Genomic DNA, 24,281 nt, shown 5'->3' with positions numbered 1-24,281 from the left:
CTTCCCTCTGCCTGCCTTCTTAAACATACAAGGCAGCATCACTCATTGAAGTTTGATAGAAATAAATTATAGCCATTCATCAAAAAAAAAAAAAAAAGAAGAAGAAGAAGAAAAAACCTAAAAAAAAAAAAAAGGCTCTCCCCAGGGAGGAAAAAAAAAATATGGATTCAAAGTCTGGTCTTGTCTTTCAAATTTTTCTTTGGCTTACACCCAGTGGATTCCATTATTGCCAGTAAATAATATAAGAGAGAAAGAAGAAAGGAGAAAGAGATTTAGTAAATACTGCTAGTTTGGAATGGCTCTCAGGTTTTCTCCTGGGGAGGGGGCGGACCTGTGCTTCCAGTAAATTCTTCAGGAGAAGCTTGTGTGGTGTGCAGGTATAAGTCTAGCGTTAATATACATTCCTCTCACAAGGAATACATCCATCATAAATTTACCAGGAAACGCCTCCAGTTCAAAATATTTAGGCCTCCACGTTTATCTTTCCGACTTAAGTAGAGAGATCCTTCATGTTCTATTGCGTTACTATTTCCAAATCCTTTGGAGACATTAAAAGAAACAAAGACCATTTCTAATAACCAGGGCCCTTTAGTTTCTCAAAGAGTCCAGGGGTTGAGAGGTTAGAGTGGAGTTTCCTGAGTCTTGTCGAGCAATATGTAGTTGAGGCAAAGGTCGTGCTCCCCGTGTTTTGTTTTAAATAATATTGACCCATTAATTCTAAACCTGCTTGTTCCTGAAATTATACAGGATTATAGTTTGCAAACTGCAGGACAATGAAGCAAATCAAGATGAATTACAGCCTAGGCCCTCCCTCCCATCCTCTGACATCTAATCGGGAAAGAGGTCGCGGTGAAAGGGTTTTTTTTTTCCTCCTTTCTTTTTTTTTTTAACTTCCAGCAACGCCCGCTCACTTTGCTTTGATAGGTGATTTTCCGCTCTTAAAAAAAAAAAGTGGAATTTGATTTTGGGGCAAATAGTAGCAAATGTGAGGTGGTTCTAAAGAATTCCTCCGCGTCGCCCTCGCAGGATGGGGGCGGGGTGGGTGGGTGCCGAAGTCCTTTGTTATTCTTGCCATCTCCACCCCCATCCCGCAGTGGGCCAGGACAAACACGACGCGGGAGAATGGCGAGCTCTGAACAGCCGCGGGTTTTCGGGAGCCGAGAAAACCCGTGTTTTTGCGCTGAGGTGGCTCTTATCTCGCTGAAACGTTACCTAGAAGCTGTGGAAAGCTCAGACACTGAGTCTTTGTTCTGCGAGGCACTGCTGCTGCCACTTACGGAGATGGAAGATAATGTCCCCCGATTTAAGATCAGTCCTCAGCGCACATTAACTTTGCTTTCTTTCTTTTCAAAGCTCCTGCCTCCAACGGGCGGCGGGATCACGCGGCGCTGGGGTCAGATAAAAGCCCTTTGGACGAGGGTCACCTCCGTCCTTGTTGTTCACTTGAGAGCAGTGGAGAGGAAAACGGTCCCCACGAGCGGACTTTGGCTTCTGGAGCCCCCAGGGGCCCAGCGGTCCGGGCCTCCCCAGCGCCTCCGCCGGACCCGGGGGGGGGGGAGGGGAGGAGGGGTGGGGAGGGGTCTGAGAATGGGGGAGGGCAGGAGCTGGGCAAGCGGACTTGGGGATGGGGGCTGGAAGGAAGCGTGGACCAAACTGCCGTCAGAATTTGCGTCTCCTGCCGGTCGGACCGGGAGTGACTTGCGAACTCTGGGTGCTGGAGGTGGATCTCGGCCTACTTTGCGCAGACAGAACTCAAGCGAGCAAACCCATCCATCTGCAGGAAACAAAAACATAAACAAACAAACAAACAAAAAACAACAAAAAAAGGACAGATAGAAATGAAGGTCCAGGTTTGGGACGCTTTGCCACTTCCCCGACTTGAGTGGCACAGGCTGGGGGGAGGGGACTTGGGACCGAAGATAAGGCAGCACCTCGGCTGCTTGCCTTGCAGCTCCAAGGGGTAAGAATTGCACCCTCTCCTGCCTCTGCGTCCACTGCCCACCACGCACGCCCGCCGGGCCGCCAGCGTCTCTGCGCACCTCCTGCCCGGTTCTCTGTGAGCCAGAGGAGCCGGGTGCGTCCCCGGTGCACTCGGTCGCTTCGCCCCTCCCGCGCCCGGGGAGCCTGGGCCCCCACCCACTACGGCTCCAGGCACCACCTCGGTTCCACTCAATCGATTTTTTGCTGCATGTCAACACTTATTACCGGTGAGTGTGAGGGTATTTTTTCTTCTTCTCTAGGTCTCTTAATGATTTCTGAACTAGTTGTCTATTAAAGTGCTTAAAGCAGCCTTTACCATAATCTATAGCATGAACACCAACATCCACCCCTCCCAGCTCCCCACCTCGCTTGGGTTCCAAAATGGCGAGGTTGGAGGTCAGGCTTGAGCAGTCCAGGCCTCCTTGGCCTCTGCCCACCGCCACCCACCTCCCCTGGCGCGGAGCTTGGCTGACCTAGAGCAGGAGCCCCGAGCACCATATCTTCGGCCTGAGGCCTTCGCTTTTCCTCCCTGCCAGCCCACCTACCTGTTGGGTGAATCTTTTCTTCTCCTGAGTGCCCCTGGCCAATCCTTGGATTTTTATTTCACTTTTTCAAAGCTTGGAAACTTTTCTAAGGCGACACACTGTTCATCCCCCACCCCATGTCCAATGCAGATTGTCACAGACCTGGAGAAAGAGGTAGGCAGCCCACCTCGACTGCCTCCCATTTCCCAAACCCGAGTCTTAGTGTCTGTAATTTGGCATAAAATGCTAATAATCTATCATTATTAAAAAAAAAGGGGGGGGGGGAAGCCGGCGCCGTTTGCTGAGGGAAGGAACCCGCTTTGCCTGCTGACCTGCCCTTTCTCTTAGCCCACCCTCTTCCTACGAGGTGCTGACACCCGGGAGTTCTTTGGGGGGTGCAGCGACAACAAAATCAGTGGGAAAATACCGCACCGCGTCTTTCCAAACACACACACACATATTCTAATATTCCTAGAAAGTCCCATAAATTAACCCTAGGAGGAGCGACGGAACTCTTTCAAGGCGAGTCTATAAAAATCTAGCGCGCTCTCTCCAAAGGAAAGCCCTTCCCCCCACTCGCCACCCCCAGCCCCCAGAGCGAAGGGGACCAAACAAAGATCTGCCCTGCAATCCACATTCTAATCCACGGGCGCCCTGGCCGCCGTCGCCCGGCCCGGCTCGCGCGCCAGTAGCCGCCCGCCCGCCCGCGAGCTGCAGCCGACTGCTTGCGCTGGGAGGTCCCGGCTGGCCCGGTAACTTTTTCCCAGAAGGGGGTAGGGGAGGCAGGGGATGTAATCAGATCAGAGCCTTTATGAATATAGACTCTCTAGTGATTGATTTATAAACCCCTCGGCGATCTGCACTTAATCCAAACACACCGAGGCAAGAAAGGTAGCTGACCAAGGGGCGGACAGGTCTCCAAATGAACACGAGAAACTCCTGGTAGCAGATTTTTCTGAAGAAATTTTAAAATATAGCTCTCTCCCGTGCCCCCCCGTCTCTCCCCCCTAACAACTGAATTTTTAACTGAACTTGAGAAAATGGTAATTCAAGATGAGACTTTGAACAATGGGTTAAGTGGAAACAGTGACTACCAACGTATATCCTTCTGAGTTTCAGCAGATGAAATTGGGAAGTTTTACTCATCTTGTAAGTTTATCCCGCTTGCCTTCTCTCTTTCCCTTCCCCCTCCCCACTCTAGGCAAGATAGAAGCTAGAATGTTATGTTTGGGGGTGCACTTCTGCGTTTCTGTGCCTAGTTATTTTATGCATTTTGTGTAAATGTTGACTTTAGATTTTGTTTGAAGATTGGGAAAGTCTTGCAAGAAACGCAATATTTCATTGAAGATATATGAGCATTTAATTCTCCTCAATTACCTTTTAAAACGTCTTTGCTACTCCTTTTGGAAACTGCTGTTAACAGTGGAGTGGCAGTTGGGGAAAACAGGAGATAACTTGAAGCTTACGTTACCCAGCAGAAGAATGGCTGAAAGAACCACCTAAATTCCTCGTAATTTAAAAAACTGTCTTTAGAGCATTTAACGGCTATATGGTAAAGTGTTTCCTTATGGGTGGTGGGTTGAGAGGGACTGCATTTTCTTTCTTTTTCTCCCCCCTCCCACCTTACAGAGGTCCTTCCTGAGAGGGGTGTGTGTCTGTGTCCTGTGACTTGGACCTTTTAATACCTAGTTCTCCTAGTTTTCGGGGGGGGGGGAGTTTAAGGGACCCCCACCCCAACTACTTTTTTCTCCCGCAACCTGTTCTCTTGTTTTCTTTGTCGGCATCCTGTGCTGTTTTGTACTTTATTCTAGCAACTTAGAAAATGGCTCTCAGATGGCTACGACCTGCGACCAAGGGTGAGGACTGTAGGCGGTTTCTTAAGAGCCGGGCGCTTACAGCACAAAACCGAGCCACGCCCCTCCTCCTGCAGTTCTCGGCAGCCCGGGGAGCCTTCTCACCAAGTCCTGAGCGGGATTTGATGCTGGTGCTCAGGGAAGATAAGACGCAAAACCGTCCCTGTGTGTCCCCAGGAAAGCGGTGAGACGGGCTTCAGTTCTAAGGCGCTCTCCCCTGCTCTGTGTCAACAACCCACGGCCAAGTCAGCTTCCCTGGGCAGGGGTCGTGTGGTGGTGACTGCAAACCAGTCAAATCTTCATAGCGGTCATTTTCTGCCCCATGCGGAGGGCCTGGCAGGGTTCTCCCAGGCCTCGTTGCACCTGACCATCTGCATTGGGTTGCTGCGCGACAGCTTACGTGAGGGAGAGGGAGAGGGAGAGAGAGTGTGTGTGTGTTTGTGTGTGTGTGTGTGACCCTGCAGGCCGTCATCCGGGGCTAAGGAAGGGGCTTTGCCTGTCAGAACCCAAGGCTGCAGACCACACATCACTTTCTCAGAAAATAAAAGAATACCAAACAGAAGCGAGTAAAATAAAACCTTTCTTTAGCTGGGCGCTGGGCCTCCAGCCGTTGTTGGTGCACGCGACTCCGCTGACCCCAAAGCCTGCAGGCCGTGCTTGAAATCTGTGAAATTGCGGGGGACTATTCTTATCTGATGTGGTGATGGGGGCGGGACCTTGGTTATCTGTTTCTATGACGGAAAAAAAAAATCCCACAAAGCTTCCGCGCAGCAGTTGGGCCGCAGCTTCCTGGTTTCGCAGCCCCCTCCCCCCAAACCCCTTGCCCTGCCCAATTAGGCCGGCGCAACAACTGCCCGGCACTGGGCTTGACCTGGAGACAGCTCCAGGACCTCCACGAATTCTACGGATGCCTCACGGCCCCACCCGTGGACCAAAGATGCAGCAACTCCACCTCAGTGTTGTTACCAAGGGCGGCTTCTCCCAGGGCTTTCCTGCGCCCCATGGCCTTCCAAAGACCAATGCAGCTGCTTTTTCCCTAACACTCAATTTTGAGGCCGGCTACAGTGTTAAAGAGTCCTGCCTCTGTTTACCCTGAGGTTGTTTACAGAGCAACCGGTAGCGCCATCTTACGCCCTGTCTGGGGTTCCCTCCCCGCTAAGATCCTGGCACTGGATTCTCACTAGTTCGGGGCAACAAAACCCGAAATCCGCTGAGCTGCTGGCTGGTAGTGCCCCACTGCCGGTGGGCGTCCCTGGCCCGAAGTCCCTGCCTGGCCCAAAGCTGGGGCTGCGCGCTTCGGCCCTCCGAGCCCAGCTGGGAATAAACACCGCTCCTGATTGCGGGCCAGATGCCCCAGTCAGCGCTGCTCCAGGGCTCTGAGGGCTGCCTCGTGGGTGATCGGAGCCCAACCGAGGCACGGCCCTGGAGCAGAACCTCCAGGCAGGCGAAGGAGGACGCTTCGGCCAAAGGAGTATAGGGCCCGAGGAGCCTCCCACCAACCGCATCCCTGCTCACCCCTGCCTCGGGCCTCTGCGCCTCCACTCCCACGCGGCCATATACCTTGAATGGGGTCATCCTTGCTTGCCTCCTTGGAACTGCCTCTCCACGCCCAGGAGTTGAACATTAACCGGTCCGAGCTATAGAGTGGGCTAAAACGTTACATATAAAAATGAATCATCTATCCGATCCTGAGAGAGACGTCCTATAGCGAGTTCTACGTCCACAGCGGCCGCTTTCTGGGCCTCGGGAGCCTATGCTTTGGTGCTCATTTTCCTAGGACCATGTGGCCGCAGGCCTCTGAGGACGAGTGTGTGGGGTGGAGATAGGGGTGGGGGTTACTGAGTCAATTTTCTTTCTTGTGGAGCCTACAGTTAAGGGCTTCTAACCCTTTTCCACTGGAGAAGGGGCTGAAGCAGCCTTTTACGAGAGATACCTTGAGCGTTAGGAGGGGGCAGGTGCTCACAGGGACCAACCAGAAGAGCCTCAGAGCTGCCAGCCCTGGCGCGGCTGGGCTGGGTTGGGTAGCTGTGGAGGGGACACGATGGCAGTAGCCTGGAACCTGGTCACACTGGGCCTCCCAGCCCTGCCTCGGTTCTGCCACCACGCGCAAGCCCTAGCCTGCGGTGGAGTTGGAACCCCAGGCTCGATGCCCATCCCCACCCCACTTCTTTCTTGCTTGGGCCCCACCTGCTTCTGGCTCTGAGCTGCTTGTTTCCTTAAACACGAGTGGGGACTTCTGCAGCGACTTCTGTGCTGCGCCTCCCCCCACCACCCGTGCCCAGTCAAACGCACAGAACTAGTGAAAAGATAACAGAGCTGAGGGAAGAAGGAAGATCCTGCACCTCCTGCGTTCCTGTGCCCTCACCTGGAAACGACAGAGACTCTGGTGCTCAGCGGACTCCTGAGCGGCTAGGGGCTGCCGCCTCTGAGCCTATCCCTCTCTGCAGGTCCCAGAACAGAGATGAAGTGAATGCAAGTAGGAGAAAGAGCTGCAGCTTCAGGGAGGTGCTAGACAACTCTTGACGTTCTTAACATGGGCTTGTTTCTTCTGTCAGTTATTTTATTATTTAAGACATAGCACTGGCCCATAAAACGTCATTGATAAATTTTATATATCTATATATAATATATTACATCTAACATTAGAGAGGGAACTAGTCCCATGATGACGCTCTTCCGGCCACCTGGAGCCAGTATCCCATCTGTTCATTTAAGTACCAGAATGTTTGCCCAGGGCATTCACCCAAATCTTTGCACTTTTGGGTGTGAGTGTAAAGTGGCCATGGTGCTGCTGTGTGAGTGTCTGGTGTGTGGACTCTGTCCTCCTCCATCTGCCTCATTGTCACCCTTTAGCTTCTGCAGTGACCCCTGCGAAAACTCCAGTGGGCTCCCAGCATGCGTGGTGATTCCAAGAGTTTCTGGCAGGGGGTGCAGGGTGGCAGCAGGACAGGCTGTGAACAAGAACTTTCAGAGATGCCAGCAGGCAGCAAGCATGTGGTGAGGAGTGTGTGTGTGTGTGAGACTGGGCCAGCCCCCATCAGCTAGCTCCTGGAGAAAATGGCCTTGAGTTTAAGCGGTGCAGGTCTCCCGCAGTGTTCTGTATCATTCCTGAAGAGCAGTCTGGCCCAACTTTGTGGTACTCCTGCACTCCCACCCGCTCCCCCAAGAAAAATAGAATTGACTCAAATGTTCCACCAGCTGGCTCCGGGGAGATAATGAACACATCAAAGCAAACAAATACAAAGAGGTATGAATCACACACTCAGTTGCCCTTCAGTGACTTAGAGACACAGAGGAGCATGGGTGGGGGAAGGGCATTTACTTTAAAGGTGTGGGTGGTTGGGGAAAGCAGTATTATAAAGCCCATGACAGCCTTCACTCAAACTGCCTCCCCCACCCTGACACACACACCAAATTACCATGTTATCTGACACCCTCAATCTATTTGTGTCCTGGGTAACAGGCAGTTTGACCAGGAGGTCAGAAACTAGAGGGCTTGGGTGACTGGGAACAAGTTTGACAAGAAAGGAATCTGGGTGGGGTGCCACCAAAAGAGATGGGTGAAGGAGGTGGCTACCATGCCTGAAGTAGCCTGGCAACCCCAAGTCTCTGCTAGACCCTGCAGGTGCACCAAGTGCCTTGGCAGAGCCTGGGAGTTGTGGAAAGGCCACCAACACAGCTTCCTGGAGGAGAGAAGCTGAAGTCTCCCTCCACGTCCCATTTCACACTACCTTCCCTTTATCTCCTAGCTGGGTCACTTCTTTCTTCTCTGTTTTCTCTTCCTCTACTTCAACAGGCTCTCCCCAGAGTTCATCAGCTCCTCCATTACCCCTGGTTTGTCCTACTGAGGATAAAGGCTTTGTTGGAAGTGGTGTTGACTTTGTCCATTCTCTTCGCTAGACATGAAAAGTGTTTGACTCAATCCAGTGTCTACCGGCAAACCATTTGCATTCATGACTGTGGAGTGACTGCCTGAACAATAAAGGCTGCCAGACCCGTAAGTACAGCAGGCCATGCTGAATGTCCTCCCTAGGCACAGGGGGGACTGTGCATGGCAGGAAAGCCCCACGACCACCTGATGTCCTAGGACAAGGCAGGAGCTCATGCCTTTCCCTCCAGGCAGCATCAACGTTATTATTAAGACAGCAGAGTGGGAACTTGGAGTTCAGTTTACTGAACTGACCTGGGAAGCTCCTCCCCATCCCAAACTACTACCCTAACACCTGTCACACATTGTCAAAATTAGGTGTTCTGAGAAGGCACAGAGCAGTCCTTTATAGAGGTGCTGTTATATGAGTCCCTGTCTGCATCCTGCTTTTCTTACTCTATATCTTCTTGTGTTTCAGTAGCTTTTTGGTGGTGATTTCGGTTACTTTTTGTGAGGGAGTGATGCCTTCCTTTTCCTCCTGCTACTCTTCTTAGGCAAGAACCTGGATGCAGGCCATTCTTCCTGTCCCCAACATAAAGGAGCTGCCCAATTCCATCCTCCCTTTCCGGTCTGGTTTCTTCCAACCTCACACTTAAGCAGTAATTCTAAATCTCACAACTCTTTCTTTGGATTTTGTAAAGTTCATTTCTGAATACTTTTTGTTCCTATGCTCTAAAACTAGCTTTTATCTATTTTACTGTTTTGGAAATTACTACGTTGAGTATTTTATCAGGAGATAAGGTTTTTGGGGTCTTTTCTTAGTTCTATGTGTGAGCCTATGTCTGATAAATTGTAGATGTTCAATAAATGTCTATTGACCAAATGGTACATTTGCTCACAAAATAAGTTCAAAGACATTAAAATCTATTGAACTGGCATGAATTAAATCTCAAATTAATGCTAATTAATTTCTAATCCTTTTTGCAACAAATCAGATATGTACAACAATCTCAGCTTAATCTTTTTCACCATCACTGCAATCATTGTCAGCTTGTCAGAGCATTTTTTAGGATGATGAATCATGAATGATATTTTAAAGGTTCCAGACTAATTTTAAGTTTTTCATATCTTTATGTTAAAATGAGATAAGGAAGCTTTGGGGGCTGCTGTTATGCTGTGGTGGGTTAAACTGCCACGTGTGAATCTGGCATCACATTTAAGTGCTGAAATTAGTCCTAGCTGCCCACTTCCCATCCTGTTCCCTGCTGTAACTGGTCCAAGTGCGCCCCAGGTTCCCAGGCTCCTGTCATTCATGTGGGAGATGATGCTGGAGTTCCAGACTCCTGCGTGCAGCTGGCACAGGCCACACGATTCTGACCATCCAGGGAGTGAACCAGACTGATCTCTCTCTCCCTTCTTGCCCCCACCCTCAATAACTGTGACTTACACATAAATAAAATAAACCTTGAAAAAAAAATTTTTTAAATAACCTAGCTTTGGAAATATGTGGAGAGAGTAGAAAAATAAGGTGTGTATAAGGGGATGTTGGAAGCGCCCAGATGACATAGAACTTTCCAGCTGTTAAGTATCTAGGATCATTTTACTACTTGAGAGACTATGATATTCAGTTCTCAGACATTTTTTAAAAGATTTGCTTATTTTTAGTTGAAAGACAAAGTTACAGAACAAGACAAAAAGTCAGAGATCTTGCATCTCACTCCCCAAATGGCCACAATAGCCAGGATTTTCTTCTGGGTCTCCCTTGTGGGTACAAGAGTCCAGCCAGGGCTCAAACTCTTACCCTTGTGGGATGCTCGCTCTGCAGGCTGAGGCTTAACGTGCTATGCCACTGCACTGGCCTCATAATTACTTTTAAAATTTCACTGTTGACCATGTATAGCAAAATGCAATGTACCAAAACATACTACAAGAAAAACTTGTTATTTTATTGTTAGAGTCAAAGAAATTAAAATTAAAATTAAAGATATTGACTTTTGGGCCCAGCGTGATGTCCTAGCAGCTAAAGTCCTTGTCTTGAACGTGCCAGGATCCCATATGGGTGCTGCCGGTTCTGGTTCCGGCAGCTCCACTTCCCATCCAGTTCCCTGTTTGTGGCCTGGGAAAGCAGTCAAGGATGGCCCAAAGCCTTGGGACCCTGCACCTGCATGGAAGAGCTGGAGGAACTCCTGGCTTCGGATCAGTGCAGCATTGGCCTTTGTGGCCACTTGGGGAGTGAACCATCGGACGGAAGATCTTCCTCTCTGTCTCTCCTCCTCTCTGTATATCTGATTTTACAATAAAAATAAATAAATCTTTTAAAAAATTGACATTGGAGCAAACAGTTAAGATGCCAGTTTAGACTCCCAAATTCTATATCAGAGAGTTAGGTTCGCGTTCCACTCCTCCGTTCCCATTTCCCATGAATGTAGACCTCTGTAGGCAGCTGATGATGGCTGCAGAGGGTGGGATTAAGTTCTTGGCTCCCAGCTTCTACCTGGCCCAGTGGATATAATCTCTTAGTCTTTTACATAAAAATAAACATTATCCAAACAACAAGAAAGATGTTTTAACCTGAGCACTGAAGTTATAGACTAAGCAGATCATGGTCATTTTTTATCTGTACTGATTTCTAGCCAGTAGGCTTCACATATATTTGGTCATTAATGGAAAAAATACTTCTTAGAACACTTACCATGTCCAATTACATTTTGCCTCTGTTACCATAAACAATAGATGTTCATCTTTCATTTATGTATGCTTTCTAGAGCAGCACAAAGTGATGCTGAAGATAATCCACTGAGTACTTTCCAAGAGCCAAGAACTGGGTCACTGCTTTATAATCTCTATCAGTTCTCACAGCAACCTTATCCAGTAGATACTATTATTTCCTTCTGTGACAGATAAGAAAACTGATATTCATATAGAAGCTAACTCAGGTTGCCTGGTTAATGACTGGTAGGATCAATCCTAAACTGGAATCCAAATCGGTTATAAGCAAACACGGTCATTGAATAATCCTGCCTTACTGAGGGAATGGCTAGTCTTCCAGACCTTCCGCCGTTCAAGGGGTGCGCATTATGGTTTAAGGGGTGGAGGGCAGTGTCAGCCAATGCTGCTGACACCGGCATCCCACACTGGGAGTACCGGAAGTGCATCCAGATGACTTTTCTTTCAGCCCAGCTCCCTGACAATGTGCCTGTGAAACACAGCTCCCATGCATGAGTCCCTGTCGCCCATGTACACACCGCCCCTGTGCATTCCTTGGCTCTTCACTTTAGGCTGTCCTAGTTCTTTTTTTTCTACTATTTGGGGAGTGAATCAGGAAACAGAAGATCTCTCTTTCTGTCCTGTGAATGTCCTTTACAAATAAACAAAAAGTTTTTGAAAGAAAATGCCATTCATAAAATAAAGAGAAATGCATTAAAAGTTCTGTGAAAATAGGATCACCTGGTTATGAGATAATCAGTGCTTGAGAAAAATTAATATATATATATATATAAAGTTTGTAAAGATTTATTTATTGGAAACTCAGATATAAAGAGAGGAGAGACAGACAGGAAGATTCTCTGACTATTGATTCACTTCCCAAGTGGCCACAACAGCTCAAACTGAGGCAATCTGAAGCCAGGAGCCAGGAAGTTTCTCCAGGTCTCCCACACAGGTACAGGGTCTCAAGGCTTTGGGCCATCCTTGACTGCTTTCCCAGGCCACAAACAGGGAGCTGGATGGGAAGTGGAGCTGCCGGAACCAGAACCAGCAGCACCCATATGGGAATCCAGGGCTTACAAGGGGAGGACTTTAGCTGCTAAACCACTGCGCTGGGCCCAAGTGCTTGAAAAAATTATAATCAAAGTGACTAGCCAATCAAAGCTGAAGTTGGTTTGGTTTTTCAAAGCACAGGTTTTGGATTTAAAGTAAATCAGTATAGACAACTTGTCAAGAGATTTTGACATGCGTTATTTTTCAATATAATAAGTGACATTGCTGACATTAAAGAGATATACTATATATATATATGAATACATAGGAACATCCTTTGTATTTAAATATACACATATATGTATGTATGTACATGCTGTGATACATTTACATACACATGCATCAGTTGGCATACGACTACTTTGCCTTGGTCTTATGCATTGCAGCTTATTTCCTCCACTGTTTTGAGCACCCACACGCATTGTCCCATTTTGAAGCTAACTTCAGATTCTTATTTTGACATCCTTACTCTGAGGAAGACCTTGCTGACACTTTGGCAACTTTAGATCACTATGTGCTCACCGTGTGTGTGTTTTCATAGCAATGTCAATCCACTTAACACACTTTTGTGGCTTTAACAGGTTTGAAGGTTGTAAGCCAGTAAGTTTATAGAATATTCTCAGCTTGTACTTTTATGTGCCAGTTTCACATGCTTAAATTCAGGTTATTTCTCTTTCTGTGATATCCAGAAAAGGCAGTGCATAGCTCCCAGTGAATCTCTAGTGCATCATCTTGTTAGGATGCCAGTTACTTGGTTGAGATAATTTCTGCTTCAGGATTTTAATGTTTGAAAACTATATCAGTCAATAGCTTCTCTATCAATGCTATGGCTTTCTTTATTGTCATTAGTTTCTTAAACATGTTTTATTCTATTTTTACTGTTATTTACGTAGTTGATAGGGATGTGGGCCTCTGATTAAGGAGAAAAAGGTTGAGATATGAAAGAAGGTGCTTCCAAATTTCATCTTTTTCTTTTGTATCCGGGCTGGGGGGAAGGTGGGCTACGGTGAGCCACTCCTTGTTGCCAAACTGCATGTACCTGGGGAGGTGGGACAGTCATTTGATGACACCTAACAGACTACAATGTGGGGAGAGTTGATCCAAGCATGTTATTACTTTAGTGATTTTGATAGTTCTGAGATGTTGTCTGTTTTGTTGCTCCAAGGATCAAAAAGTCTTTCCAAGGTTTGTTGGCTGACAAATCCATCTTAGTGCATCCATAGACTCAGACACTTGTTGTAAAGCTTGGCCGGGAGAGTTGTCCATCCTGCTCTGTTCTCTGTCTTCTGATATGGTACCTGATGTCCTCTTCTGGTCTAGTTGAGTTGACTAACATGTTCTTTGTGTGTATCTGTGTGTGCTTTCCACTGCACAGACATTAGCACTGAAGAGGCCAGTTTTGATATGTGCACTCCAAGATTGGACCACATATCTTGTGGTTTTCCCTGTAGTCAGAGTTTGAGTCCAGTGATCTAGTTGAGAAGTTCCCCAAAGAAACCTTAGCTTTTATACCCAGGATCCAATATGGGTACCAGTTCTATTCCTGACAGCCATGCTTCCCATCCAACTCCCTGCTTGTGGCCTGGGAAAGCAATAGAAGACTGCCCAAAGCCTTGGGTCCCTGCACTCTTGTGGGAAACCTGGAAGAAGTTCCCAGCTCCTGGCTTTGGATCAGCTCAGCTCCAGTCATTGCAGCCACTTGGGCAGTGAATCAACAGATCTTCCTCTCTGTCTTTCCTCTTCTTTGTATATATTTTTTTAATTAATTAATTTATTTATTTATTTTTAAAAGGATTTATTTGTTTTTATTTCAAAGTCAGATATACAGAGAGGAGGAGAGACAGAGAGGAAGATCTTCCGTCCAATGATTCACTCCCTAAGTGGCCACAATGGCCGGTGCTGTGCCGCTCTGAAGCCAGGAGCCAGGAAGTTCCTCCAGCTCTCCCACGCAGGTGCAGGGTCCCAAGGCTTTGGGCCATCCTTGACTGCTTTCCCAGGCAGCAAGCAGGGAACTGGATGGGAAGTGGAGCTGCCGGAACCAGAACTGGCGCCCATATGGGATCCTGGAACATTCAAGGCAAGGACTTTAGCCTCTAGTCCACCGCGCTGGGCCCTTCTCTGTATATCAATTAAAAAATATATCTTTTAAAAAAATAAAGACAAAATGTTATAAAAGAATGGTTATTTCAGACATAATTCAGTCCAGGTTTTCTGTTGGCATGGATTCTGTACCAAACAACAGATTAGGATGTTCGGTTCTTCAGGTCAGTCCTGGGATATCATTTTCCACTGAGGCTCAGAGTTTTGTTTCTTTCTTAGTAATAGAATTCTTGGATTTTAGCTGGAATGCTGTTTGGCCAGAAAATACTTTTTAAAAAAGATATATTTCTTCTGCTTGAAAGAGTTATTGAAAGAGAGAGACAGTGAGATAAAGAGTAAGAGGAAGAGAAGGAGAGAGAAAGAGGGAGAGCAAGAGATCTCCCGCTCATTAGTTCACTCTTAGATGGCTGTAATGGCCGGCTCTGGGTCAGTCTGAAGCTGGGAGCCAAGAGGCTCTTTCAGTCTCCCACATAAGTGCAGAGGCCTAGTTTCTTGGGCCTTCTTCCCCTGCTCTTCCAGGCCATTAGCAGGGAGCTGGATTAGAAGTGGAGTGGTCAGTATGCATACTAGTGCCCATATTGAATGTGGAGAATTAGCTTGATATGCCACTGCACAGGCCCCAGAAAAGACTTTTCATAGAAAATAAAAAGAAAGTAAAAAATGTATTTGATTCCATATTTAACCTATTTGATTTTTAAAAGATTTATTTATTTGAAAGGCAGAATGACAGAAAGGGAAACACAGAATAATTGTTGTTTCCACGAATTCACTTCCACAATGACTGCAACAGCCGGCTCTGGGTTAGGCTGACCCCACAAGATAGGAACTCCATTTGGGCCTCCCATGTGGGTGGCAGGGACCCAATTTGAGAGACACCTGCTGCCTCCCAGGGTGTGCATTAGCTGAAAGCTAAAAGGGAAGTGGAGGCAAGAATCAAACACAGGCACTTCGTTGTGGGATAAAGGCATTTCAAGCAGTGGCATAATCCAATCAACCACTTCTCATGATTTTTCTAAAGAAAGTTTTTGTGACTTTATTGTATAATAAGGCATTGAAACATCTAAAGAAATCAGTATATGAGCAATAAGACAACTGCTTTCTCCTTCACCTCTTTTGGATACTAGGGCAACTTGTTCGTAGATTTCTAAAAGGACAACTTTTAGAACTACAGCCTTCAAAGGCATGTGCTGATATAACACAAACTTCTTCTGTCAGATGCAAGTAGTCTAGTGTCCAACACTTTGTTGGCAGCAGTGCACCAAATCCACTCCCACGGTGGCCCATTCATTTCTGTTTCTGTATTGTGTTTGGAGCAGCTAGAGGAATGTGACTAGCACCAGGAAGCGAATGGAGGAGAAAACAGTGGTGAGTTCCTGGATGGAAGAAGGTCAGCTGAAGTTGTGCAAGGCGTGCCTGAACATGTGCAAACTCATGTATCACTGATATTCTGTAACAGGAACCTCTGTTGGTGCCCCTTGCTGGGGTCTTCACCAGCCTTGAGCTGGCCTATAACTACGCCAATGATGCAGCTCTTTGCTGTGAGCTGATGATCTCGCACTGTGATGCAGGGCAGGATTTTCTGGAAAAGGAAGCCCAGAAAACTTGTCCACAATGGTCCCTTTCCCTTGGGACTGCTGCCTCTTTCCACATCAGGCATCAATTGCACCCCAGTTTGCTTCCCTATTGGCCTGTCTCATTCCAGAGTGTTGCCCAAGGGGCTGGTACCCGTAGCAGTGACAGTGGCAGTCTGCAGCCAACTGTCCTTTCACTATGATTTTTAAAAAGTATGCTCTTAACAATGTTTATTTTTTGTACCGAAAACTACTTCCTTTTCTCTGGAAACAGAGGTATCCTCCTTTTGACATAACTGCTCTTCTCTTCACCCAAACTGTGTAATTAATTGAGGTTGCCAGTTGTCAAACTGGTTTCCATAATCACAATAGCAGGCAAGTGATCTTGGTTAGCCCTGGGGTCCTTCCCTAAATATTTTCAAATAGGAATTTAGAGTAGAGGCAGTCCTTCGCATGACGGAGGGATGAATTTTCAAAAGCCGGTTTGTTATCTTTAAGAGATATTAAATAATAGTCTTCACAAAATAGGAAAATCTTGCCTATAGGTTCTATGTGTATCTTTCTACATCTTCTCTGGAGTTAATTTATCACTATTTGGAATTCTTTACATATATATATGTGTGTGTGTGTATGTGTGTGTGTGTGTGTGCATGGATGTTACAAGAAACCTGTAGCAAGGCTTCAGATTAAAATACTGTTTTGGTATTATTCCTCCAATGACTTGCTACAGAGACATTTTGGGAAAAGATTATGAAAAATGAACCAAAAGTCTGAATCAAACTATAACTAAATAGCGTGACTTGCCTTGAAATTCTAGCTTTATTCCTGTAAGTTTGTGTCCTGCAAAAAGGCAGACTGAAACAAGTCAGCCCAAATCTATATAAACAGACTTAAGTTTGGGAGAGCTGCGGCGTTAGAGGCATTAATTCTAGCTTTGATTATTCCTTGGAGCCTGGACAAAGAGTATTTGTCCAGCAATTTCTCATGTGTTTTCATCTCTCCTACTCCTCCTAGAGAAAAATAGTTACAGCAGCTTACAGAACTTCTCTGAAGGCACAGCCACACTGCTAAGGTGTTTTTTTTCCTTTCCTAGTGGGTGGTCCAGCATGAACATTCCCCAGTGGCTGAGACCCCAGAGCCTGCCTAGACCTCCTGTAAGCTGCAGTATTTTAACATTTTTATGTGTAATTTAAGATGAAAGCTGTTAGAATTAATAATGGATAATTGCTTTTTCTGTGAGAAAATTTTAAGTAATTCAAAGCATATTCTTTTTTTTTTTTCAAGATTTATTTTATTTTTATCACAAAGTCAGATATACTGAGAGGAGGAGAGATAGAGAGGAAGTGGAGCTGCCAGGATCAGAACCAGCAGCCATATGGGATCAAGGCGAGGACCCCAGCCACTAGGCCACGCCGCCGAGCCCCGAAGCATATTCTATAAAGAATATGTCATAAGTCCATGTCAAAAATTAAATATCTTCTTGCTTATTTTTTTTAAAATGTAAGATATTAACTCTAGACTTACCTTTACCATTTCTAATCCTCTTTGCTATATCCTTCTATTGTTTTCTTACTTGTTAAATATATTTTTGTATTTAAAAAGTAATTAGGAATTCATGATAATTCAATAAAATAAAAAACTAAGTTTTGTGCTCTGTACAACATTATTGAGTACTATAGCGTGGTTTTGTCCTGTGCACAAAAGAAGATAAAACAATAATTCCTCATTGAAATAAATGTTTTATAATCAATATCTCCTTCGATTATGACAACAAATTTATGAAATAGGTGCTACTGCTGCTAATATACTTTTAAAGAAGGAACTAAAGATGCCAACAAATTAATAACCAGGGTAAAATCTAGCTATGAGTGGAAACAATTGAATTCAAATTTGGAATTGATTGACCACAAAAGGTTTTTCTCTTGATATTATACTATGTTCCTACCCAATACATCAAGGCAATGTATCACACTCCCACAGTTCCATACAGATCCATTTCATGAGGAGCTAACTGCTTCTAAGTAAAGCATACATGTTATGATTATGCACAGTATGACCCAGCCTACATTCTCAGGAGGATTAAAATCCACACAAAGAGATACGTTATATAAGCAAATAACTGAAACTTAAGTGAGAATTCAGTGAAAACTGTAGAGTACTGCAAAGTATCATGGGATCAGAAAAGAAGGAACAATCTGGGTAGAAGGCTCAAGACATCATGTTTGAGATTCCTTTAGACTTTGGTTTTCAGTGATTGGGAAAGCTGTAACAAAAGTGAGAGGAGGGACAACAGCGTGGTAGCCTAGTGGCAAGAGTTCTTTTCTTGCATGCACTGGGATCCCATATGGGTGCCGCTTCTAATCCTGGCTGCCCCACTTCCCATCCAGCTCCCAACTTGTGGCCTGGGAAAGCAGTTGAGGACGGCCCAAAGCCTTGGGACCCTGCACCCATGTGGGAGACCTGGAAGAGGCTCCTGGATCCTGGCTTCGGATTGGCTCAGCTCTGGGCATTGTGCCCACTTAGGGAGTGAACCAGCAGACAGAAGATCTTTCTCTCTGTGTCTCCTTCTTTCTGTATATCTGCCTTCTCAATAAAAATAACTAACTAACTAACTAAATAAATAAATAAATAAATCTTTTTGAAAAAGTGAAGGGAGAATGTTTCCAGCAGGAAAAATAAACAATAATGATTTTATAGTTAGGTATAAATGAGTTCCATGAATCAAGAACAACACTGTGTGAAGAAGTAAAGTTTGGAAAGTTAGGTTGTGGTTAGAATGTGCCAAAACACTGGAAATGACATGAAGAAGTTCACACTTCATTGCATTAGGTGGTCAGAAGGCATGATGGAGGTTTTCAACAGTGTAACAAATGGGTAGATGCTATGCTTAATTCAGTTAATGTGGCAAGGATGCAGGGCCAAATGAACTGCAACAAGAAGTAAATGTAAGGGTTTAAATGGGGGTTATAGAAGGAGAGAAGAGAAAATGGAGCAGAGAAAGACAGCCAGTGGATTACTTGGTCACAGTAAGTAGGGAAAGGTCAAACTCAACTAAACTTCAAGCTTTTCAATTTATATGATTGAACGAATAATGATGGTATTTACAGAATTAAGAGAAATACTATTTTGGAATGCATTTGAAATTGGGTCAATAAAAAAAGGAATAATTCATAGCAAGGCAGACTAAGAGAATATGGTTTTGGAATTCTAGCTCTAGAAAGCCCAGATTTCCTGGGGGAGAAATTTATTAATAGACATGTTTGTCCAAGACTGATTTTTATTGAGAAATCAAGAAGACAGCAACTTACAATTTGTAAAGCAGCAAAAAGTTTGCTCTAAACTTTTCGCTATTTGTCAATTGTACTAGAAATTCTATTACACACCCTGGTATAGATTAAGGCATTGACAACAAATACTCTTTAAATTTCATTACATTATCCAACTATTTGCTTGTAAAATGGTGTCCCATTTTGATTGGGAAAAGGGACACTTTTTAAAAGACTATTGTCTTGCAATGTGGAGGACAGACTTATGGAGTCCAAGGAGTATACCTAGTGGCAGGAGGAATGGAGTAGCAAGTAATCTATGGTCAAGGAATTTATAATCTGTCAATAATATTTATTTAGTGAGGGCAGAGTTACAGAGAGAGAGAGAGAGAAAATCTTTCCTCAACTGATTCATTTCTGAAATGCCTATAATAGTTGGAGCTCAAAACTAGGAGCCAGGAACCCCATCCGGACCTCCCAGGTGGGTACAGCAACTCAAGTGCTTGGGCCACTATATACTGCCTCCCAAATGCATTTTCCAGAAGATGAATTGGAAATGAAGATAGAAACTGGTCTCAGGTACTAAAATAGGTGGGAGTCCCTAGCAACAGCACAACTGGCAGTGCAACGAAGTCCACCTATGCAATTTTTTAACCAATGCATTAATTAAGAAACATTCACTAATGTTCTATGAGACATATGACATCTCTCTAAACCCAATGAAAGAAAGCAAGAAAAAATACATATTTTCTCTACTCCTTAAGAATTAGTGGACCTCCTTAGCTGTAGAATACTGCCTAGGTTGCCTTGAACCTTGGCAAATGTTACATTGTTGGGAGAAAAGCAGATAATAGCTGGCAGGCATTCTGGGACTGGTCAATGCCAAGTATGATGTTAACTATATCAGTGTGCCAGCATAATTCCTTATTCTACTTTTTTAAAAAGGTTCATTTATGTTTTTGTTGAACGGCAGGCTTACAGAGAGGAGGATCTTCCATCTGTTGATTCACTCCCCAAGTAAACACAATAGCCAGAGATGAACTGATCCAAAGCCAGGAGCTTCTTCTGGGTCTTCCACATGAGTTCAGGGTCTCAAGGCTTTTGGGGCCATCCTTGGCTGCTTTCCCAGGCCACAAGCAGGAAGCTGGATGGGAAGCGGAGCAGCCGGGATTAGAACCGGCACCCATATGTGATCCTGGTGCATGCAAGATGAGCATATTATCCACTAGGCTATCACAGCAGGCCATTTTTAATGCCATACATTTGGGGAGGGCAAGGGATGCTGTACCAGGATGCAATTCCCTGTTCCCCAGGCACACTGTGTGCCACAAGGGAGTTGGGGTGCGGGAGCTACAGATTGCCTGGGAAAGGCGGTCTTGGAAAGTGTTGGAGTGAGAATGGCTATGGGCTTAGTTGGCAGGAGAGGAGTGACTTCTGGAGGCTTCCATGGAACTGGCCACTGCACCTGCATGTAGGCAATGGAACTGAGGCAAGGTACCTTAGAGAGAGCGAAACCTGAGAGCATGTCTGGGTCAGGTCAGGGCATCTGACCATGTGGGGGACCTGGGCAGGGTTGAATAGCATCACCCTCTGCCCAATAGTACATGTGAAAGCTGAGGCTGGGGCACATGCTTGGCTGGACTAAATTGCAGTACCCACCTGTGAGTGTCAGAGCAAGGAGTAGGCCACATCAGACTGGGCTACAATGCCCACTAGAGCACAAGAGAACTGGATCTGGGAGCCAATTCTGTAGTGGATTGGGAGATTTGCTTCTGTGGGAGTGCAGCATTTGCCAGTTTGCACACGATCTGGGCATGGTGATGGGCCAAGCCAGGTTGGATCAAGGAACTCACCAACACTCACAGCAGATGGGGCTAGTAGGAGGCTGAGCTGGGCAAGGCTGTAGCACCTACAAACACATGCAAAGGCTGGGACTGAGTGCAGACCATGCCAACCAGAGCTGCAACATCTCGAAGCACACATGAGATCTGGGTTTGGGAACAGGCCTAGTAGGGGAACCTGGGGAACCCCCCTACTAGGCTGCTGTTCCCACTGGGGAGCACAAGATCTGGGGCTAGGGGTGGGCCAGGCCAAGCAAAGTTGCAGCTCTTGGCATGTGTATGGGCTGGGTCTGGGGGCAAGCTGGCTGGGCCAGGCTGTGGAAGCCTAGCACATGCAAACACCAAGATGGAGTGTGGCCCACATCAGGATGGGTTGGCCTTCAACATCCACCAGTGAGAGCCAGGACTGGGGGTGGGGTATGACACGCAGGGCCACAGCACGTGCCGTACACACAGATCCAGGGCTGGTAGTGGATCTGGTAGGGCAACTTGGGGAACTCCTTTGCTAGGTTATAACCTCCACTAGTGAGTGTGGATAGCTGAGGCTGGGGGCAAGTCAGGCCAGGCTGGGCTGTACTATCCATTGGCATACATGTGGGCTGAGCAGGGCCAGTTCACAGCATGCTCTGACAATGAATGAGAACCAGGATGTCAATATGGAACATGTAGATAATAGATAGAAAAAGAGAAAAGTGAGACTTGTGCCATCAGAGGTTGTAGTAGAAATTGTAGCCAGCCACACAATCTCAATGATTTCAGGTTCTTAAAATTTGCATTCATTTGCCATGCCTTCACACAGTGAATAAGGTTTTCCCATGTAGCTAACAGGACGCTGTGGAAATGATGATGTGTGTCTTTCAAGGCTGACAGAAAAGATAGTAAGTGTTCTCTAACTTTCTTCCAGATCACTCTCAGCGACGGAGGCAGTTGTTCTGTTACGGGGCTGCTGGGGCAGCCCTATGAATGAAGATGGGCCAGAATGAACATAACAGTCACTGGACAGAGCATCTTGACCACTGAACCTCCAGCAATAGTCAAGCTTTTCTATGGCTACAACCTCAGCCTTACCTTGAATCCAGCTTCATGAAAGAATGTGACCCAGGAGCCTGGCACGGCAGCCTAGTGGCTAAAGTCCTCATCTTGCATGCACCAGGATCCCACATGAACACCAGTTCATGCCCCGGCAGTCCCACTTCCCATCCAGCTCCCTGCTTGTAGCCTGGGGAAACAGTGGAGGATTGCCCAAAGCCTTGGGACCCTGCACCTGTGTGGGAGACCCTGAAGAAGTTCCTGGCTCCTGGCTTTGGATTGGCTCAGCTCTGACTGTTGCAGTCACTTGGGGAGTGAATCAGCAAACAGAATATCTTTCTGCCTCTCCTCCTCTCTATAAATCTGCCTTTAAAAAAAAAGCATGACCCAGTACCACCGAGCTGCATTGCTTCCAAACTCCTGGCTCAGAAATTGAGATAGTAAATGTTCACATCTATTTTGAGGTATCAGAAATTGCAGTAATTTTCAACATGCTAATGGACAATGAATAGATCTGGAAGTAGCTTGCTGCCATTTTAACCAACTAGCAGTGGACGTTATGGTACAGCGAGTTAAGTTGTCACTTGCAATACCAACATCCTGTAAAGGCTCCACATCAAGTCTCAGCTGATGTACTTCTTTTTCTAAGTATATTTTTATTTTGAATTTTGAATTATGTGGTACAATTTTGTATAGACTGGGATTCCCACCCCCTGACAGATTTCCCCATTTTACTATAATGGTATAGTCCTTCATAAGGAACCATAATTATATCAGTCTCTTTCTTAAGTGTACCTCAACATTATTGGTACAGACAATGTCAGACAGTCCAGCATCCCATTGTCTACACATGTCCAACAATTTCATTGGGAATCCATCCTTCATCTGGAAGCAGGAATACATGTTCCATCGTGCCCCCACATCTGCATATGATTGACCCCAGTACTCCATCACTATAGAGTTCCACAACTGAGAAGCCATGAAACAAGGTCAACAACTGGCATGAGTTAGAACAGCCACAACAACAACAACAACAACTTCAACAACAAATTACAGCACCATGAAAGAACGTGCCACTGAGTAACCAACACATAAAGGAGGTATTTTTAAACCACCAGAACCCAAGACTTAGCTTGGGAATTACCAGTCCCTCGATATGGGAAATAATGCTGAAACCTAAAATTGGCTCTGAGAGAAAACCAAACCCAGGACTGCCCAACCATCAAGTTCTTTGGATATGAAACTGATTATACAGTTGTAAGATCTTTTGCAAAGACCTTGGAAAGCTCCAAGGCTGTCCTCAGCAAGGCAGATATCACAGCTTCTAGAAATTGTAAGGGGACCATCCCATAGTGACCTCAGCAGAAAACCATATACAGAAAGGCTTAGCTCCAACAGATGTGCGGTATGGCTTCTGCATGTTGGGGTCCACTATGATAGAGTTCACAGGATACTCGCAAGGTTTTAAAGTGGATTTAACTGCCAGAAACATCAGCTGTGGAACTGAAAGGAACAAAGGTAGAACAGAAAGAGAAGCAGCTATGGAATCTCCAAGTTATTGAAAGCAGAAACCAAACTGAGAAACATACACAGATCAGAAGTGGGGTATCTACAACCCAAACCACAGCCAAAAGCCCAAAGGTCAGAGGCAAGAGTCATAGAAAACCATTCATGGGTGTAGTAGAAGGAGTGTGAGTGAAGAACTTGGAATGTTTGCTTAGCTGAATTTCAGGATAGCTATTGACCAAGGACTTCCATATGTCTCTTACTTTCTACACTTTGGACAGGAAGGTATTTGGTTGTTACCTTATTTCCATCCCACCATTGTAGGTTAGATATGTGCAGGGGAAGGGGGGCTGGGCATATACCTTATGCTTTTTATATATAGGTCTTTAGATCAAGAAATTTACTCAAAGAGCTGTACTGAAAGAACCACACTCAAAAAGGCTCATTTTGATTCAGACCTCACTGAGACAGCACAATTCATGATGTTGAGATGTTGCATAATGGAGTGAGACTTCTGGTAGCCTTGAGGAAATGTGAGTTTACATCACATATGGGAGGAAGATTAGTCCCTGGAGAATGTGGTGTGGACTCAGGAGCTAGCCTCCTAGATGTTGTCCACATAATCCCTGCTCCGTGGTATTCCTGTCCCTATTCAGTGGCCTCTCACACTGGACACTGGTAATGTATGCACCCACTCTGTACTACAGAATGAATAATAAGTGATTTCCAAAGCTAGCATGTACAAGAGATTGTAGCTTGCACCGTGGTGTCTCTTGTATCACTCACTCTGGAGGAATGCAGTTGTCACACTTTGTCGTGAGGACATTCAAGCAGTCCCATAGAGAAGTCCACGTGGCAAGGAGTCAAGGTAAGAAAATGCATTTTTTGAAAAGTTTTTAGAAAATGATTTATTTGTTTGAAAGGCAGAGTTACAGATAAAAAAGAAGAGACAACAGAATAGATATTCCATCCGTTGGTTTACTC

General features: G+C 45.7%; 2 long non-coding RNA genes across 3 annotated transcripts; one reads left to right on the top strand and one right to left on the bottom strand.

Moving 5' to 3' along the window:
- Positions 1-178: 178 nt before the first annotated feature.
- On the bottom strand, positions 179-6,034 carry LOC131480760 (uncharacterized). The gene is made up of 2 exons (XR_009245789.1): positions 5,873-6,034; positions 179-1,774 (listed from the first exon to the last, which is right to left on the bottom strand). It is a non-coding gene; the product is annotated as an uncharacterized LOC131480760 (long non-coding RNA).
- On the top strand, positions 2,032-22,171 carry LOC131480761 (uncharacterized). Of its 2 annotated transcripts, XR_009245791.1 has the most exons (4): positions 2,032-2,207; positions 8,258-8,354; positions 16,749-16,809; positions 21,667-22,171. It is a non-coding gene; the product is annotated as an uncharacterized LOC131480761 (long non-coding RNA). The 2 variants fall into 2 exon arrangements; XR_009245790.1 differs by lacking the exon at positions 16,749-16,809.
- The last annotated feature ends 2,110 nt before the right edge of the window (positions 22,172-24,281 follow it).

This window comes from Ochotona princeps, chromosome 7, assembly GCF_030435755.1.
Source record: "Ochotona princeps isolate mOchPri1 chromosome 7, mOchPri1.hap1, whole genome shotgun sequence".
NCBI lineage: Eukaryota > Metazoa > Chordata > Mammalia > Lagomorpha > Ochotonidae > Ochotona > Ochotona princeps.
This window is presented reverse-complemented; position numbering and strand designations above follow the sequence as displayed.